Raw genomic sequence first — 5,000 nt, forward strand, 5'->3', positions numbered from 1 at the left:
AGAGAGAAAGAGAGAGAGAGAGAGAGAGAGAGAGAGAACGAGAGAGCTGTCTCAGCTCAGACCATATGACACATTTTAAGTGTGCATGTATGTGTTTGACTGTTAGTGTGTATGTATGTTTGACTGTTAGTGTGTATGTATGTGTTTGACTGTTAGTGTGTATGTTTGTTTGACTGTTAGTGTGTATGTACGTTTGACTGTGTACGTGTGTATGTATGTTTGACTGTGAAAGTGTGTATGTATGTGTTTGACTGTAAGTGTGTATGTATGTTTGTCTGTGTATGTGTGTCTTTATGTCCTATTGGGCCTGTGTTCTTGTTCGGCATATGCATGAGTGTGTATATATATGTGCAGCAGAGTCAGGAGTAGATTGGGTTTTTAAACTAACTCTAAAAACAGCTGAGAATAGTGCTGACCCAATCAAGTGAGCTGGGTTGGCCTGCACGGGTCACTGAGCAGAGATTAGTCCTGTCACCCATGGGTTCTCAGCTGTATCAGAGATGGGCTGCAGCATCAATATTTATGAGCCCACTGTCAACATAAACTATTCATGATTCTAGTGGATGTATTTATTTGTGTTGTTCCTGAACATGCCCCAGTTACCCTTTCGCATCCATGTCGCCCCCAGTCTAGCTTTATTATTATGGGACATATTGCGCTGTCTGTAATAGCAGAGCCACGAGTATTTATTAAACCTCGAGCCTCTCACAAAAGCTCTGCGGAGATACGTCTCTCAGGAGCTCAACAATCACTCCCGTTTAATTAAAATATTGGCTGCCTGTTATCCACGGTATCAACCCAGGAGATGGGCAACTGTAATCTTTGCTACCCCCCACCTAATCATCCCACGTCATCTTGTATTCCACTGGGAAGAAAAATGTCATTTCTGGTATTAGTTTAAAAATAGCACAGAAAGAGAATCCAGCATGGGATAATTATAGTAGGTTATTTAGTAGGAGTAGGCTCCTTTGTGGTTTTTGTTTTTGTGCTCTTGCAGGAAGGCTTCATGAGCGCTCTCTCTGCGTCTAGCTTTAGAAACGATCTTGTTTATCTGACTGGCTGTTCTGAGCCCTGTCGAGTTGTTGACCCAGCATCCAAACAACCAGCGACCACCTGTGCATCTATTTATACTGCTTAATCCTCTGCTGCCACCTGTTGGTCATACTCGTAACTACAATCAAAACTGATTCGACAGGTGACTGTGGTATATTTTTCAGTTACAAGAAACTTATTGAAGTAGTAATTGAATGAAATCGATTATTTTTGCATACTCCCTTACTTAACACAGTGATTATCAGACAGATACATACATGACATTGTACGTCTTCACTTTAAACATTTAATTTAAAGGGATATTGTGTGTTATGTAATACCGGAGTAGGTCTGTTTACAATCTTTGTTGTAGTGTTTCATTTTTCACTTTAAGACTTGAAGCTATCCTTTCATGTGTATATAATAATTAAATTAAATAAAATGTTATTTATATAGCACCAAAACAAAATTGTCTCAAGGCACTTTACAGAGCCCACGGCCTGATCCCAATTAGAGCAAGCACAATGGCGACAGGGACAACATTAGGCTCCCTGTTAATCAGGAACCAACCTGAACCGCGGCACATAAGGGGGGGGGGGGGGGGGGCCATCTGCTTGCATCAATTTAAGAATGTGTCTGACTTTGACCTCTCTATTTCAAGGTAGTCACTTTCTGAAAAGGCTATGTTTTCACCTGTGCTGTGAAGAATGAAATAACTGCATGAACAATTGATGTAGGAAGTTAGACATATTTTCTTTTCATTTGTTAATATATTCTAGCTAGCTACATTATACAAGCACGGAATGATTTTGAATGGTGTACTTCCCGTGGCAGGCAGAGTAACTCAAAACTGTAAACTGTCTAACATCCCTTTTTATCTAATGCGTTATGATAATATGATGGGTTTTCCTATATGCATCTAACAGCTGCTTCTGAAGTTGAGAATGTTGATACACACAGACATTATTTAGGCTCCATATGACAACCGGGGAATTGCAAGTTTGTAATTTCGATGAGCTAATCATCAGACATCAGAAAGGAGGACTTACATCCCAGAACGCATTGCTGGTGGGGATGCAGATGCACACAGAGTGAGTGAGTGTATCTGCTGGGCTGAGATAAAGATAGCCAATAGCTAAAACTCCAGTTCCTGTTTAAACCAGCCACTAAGCCTCCAACCCCACCCAGCTCTTAGTCCCAGTCAGGGGAGACAGAACGCTTGTGCAGAACTCAAGAAGAAAATAATAAAGAAGAGAGAAACAGGGAAATCAGGGGTTATCGCTATATCAGTCGTTTGGACAAAAGGATCTGTGAAATACCACATTTGTAACATGTACATGTCAATTGTCAAATAATTATGCGCATAATGCATGTAAAAAAGAGCTTATTTCAATGACTGTATTTCAAAGCTTGCAACTGAAAACACACTTTCATTGACATGATTAAATCATCTGTCATCACCTGTATCCATACTGTGTTGATCAGCCAACACATCTGAAAGCCGACCAAGGTGTCTTTAACTAAGAGATGTAGCAGCTAAACACCAAGAAATCACAGGCCATTCTGAACATGTCCTTCTTTTTCATGCCAATCACATTATAGTTACTTATTGTGACTCTGCTCATCCATAACTCCACACAACAGGGTTTTCCTGACATCATGAGGATGCTTGTTATCTGTTTTCCCCATCTGTCAGAAGAGACAGAACAAGCATGGCTGATAACCTTTAACAGGTCATCACACTAGGGCCTCGGAGCTCAAAGATTCACATTCCGTGTTTGTAGTCTCGGACTACAAACCACATTTTTTTCAGTCTACAAGGTGATACCTCATCTCTACCTAAGAATCCATATTGTGTGACAGCAGGTAAGGATGTAACAATACAAAAGAACAGAGAAATGTTGTGGAGTTCTGAAATGGAACTAACCTCAACCCCTGGCAACAAAAGCAGACTATACACAAAACTTTTCAGTACCAGTAAAAAATTCTCCCTGATTTGTCTGACAGAGAAGAACACTGTTCTAATAATACAGCCCCAACCCAGGCTCTTAGAGACTGCCAGCCAGGTGAGGTGGAGGAAAATAGGCCATGTTGTGAGAACAGGGGAGCAGACGGAAGGACCTACATCAGCAGTTTCACTACATTTGGTTTAAGAGCTTGCCTAATGTTCCCTCTGGCTCAACAAACCTTACCCTCCAACAGTCTGTGGCATTATAAAAATCAATGGACAGGGATGGGGAAATGTATGTGCTCCACTCATGTGTATACAATCTCTCTCACACACACACACACACACACACACACACACACACACACACACACACACACACACACACACACACACACACACACACACACACACACACACACACACAAACAGACACACACACACACACACACACACACACACAAACACACCACTTCTCTTCCTCTTTTTTGATTCTTTCCTTCCCTCTCTGCCTTGCTCTCTCAAACACTTATGGTTTGTCCCTCTCTCTCAGCCACACACACATTCTCTGTATCTTTATGTCTCTTTCTTTCTCTCTCACCAGAAAGGAGAACAGGACAGAGCTGACACACAGACACACACACACACACACACACACACACACACACACACACACACACACATTGACCTTACTTCACACCCTAGCGCAGGCATTATTATGTGAACTGACTCCAATGACGTGGGTTGAATTTTAGTGCTGAGCTTCAGTCTCTGTTGATGAAAGGGCACTGTCACATACTCACCAAGTCAGGCAAGGCGTTCCAGCAGACATTGGCAGCCATCGAAGGACGACCGCAAGCAGTCCACAAGGTGAGAGATGCGAGGGAAGAAGGAGAAGAGTCTGTCAGCAAAAATGTCATATCCCACACATACAGCAAACTTCAACTTAAATAAAATAAGACTTGTCATTGTAACTGAGTAAGAATACTATTGCAGCATACAGTGGGGGTAGTGTGCTTCCACGTGTGTGTGTATGTGATGTAGTGATCCCAGAGTGCTGTGCGAACGTAGCGAAAATGTTTGCGTCTTCCTTCTCGTGTTAATGTTAATGTGTACTTCTGTTACCATTTCTAGTCTGTGAGTCACGTGTAGATGCCTGTGTGTTGGATCTGGTGCAGTTGGTGTACGTGTACCCACTGTGTAGATTAGACCTCCCTGTATGTGTAGATTAGACCTCCCTCTTGTGTTTCCCCATTCAGTATTAGTATTTCCTGTATCAGTTTTAGTGTTTCCTGTATCAGTATTAGTATTTCCTGCATCAGTATTAGTATTTCCTGTATCAGTATTAGTGTTTCCTGTATCAGTATTAGTGTTTCCTGTATCAGTATTAGTATTTCCTGTATCAGTATTAGTGTTTCCTGTATCAATATTAGTATTTCCTGTATCAGTATTAGTGTTTCCTGTATCAGTATTAGTATTTCCTGTATCAGTATTATTGTTTCCTGTATCAGTATTAGTATTTCCTGTATCAGTATAAGTGTTTCCTGTATCAGTATTAGTATTTCCTGTATCAGTGTTATTGTTTCCTGTATCAGTATCGGTGTTTCCTGTATCCGTATTAGTTTTTCCTGTATCAGTGTTAGTATTTCCTGTATGCATTATAATAAACAGCAGAGAAGTCGAAGAAACCGGCCCGTTCTTCCACAATACACTATTATGTAATATACGGGGTGGGGTGTTAAATAATAAGACTAATGCTGCAATTCAATTGATGAATAATGAAGAAACTCGTTATAGTCGTATAACTCATATAACAGTCTCATTATTTAATAGCAACATCTCGTATTGTATAATATGCATAGGAAGATAAAGAGTGCTAGCATCAGCGTCAGTTCTTTGTATTTACCTCAAACTTTGTTCAGGATTAGATTTAGGATTAGGATGAGGGTTATGCAAGTACAGTGTGTGCATGACTGCATGCTATGTGATAAGAGTGAAAGTTTTAGCCACTTACAGAACA

The sequence above is a fragment of the Sprattus sprattus genome (assembly GCF_963457725.1).
Source record: "Sprattus sprattus genome assembly, chromosome: 20".
NCBI lineage: Eukaryota > Metazoa > Chordata > Actinopteri > Clupeiformes > Clupeidae > Sprattus > Sprattus sprattus.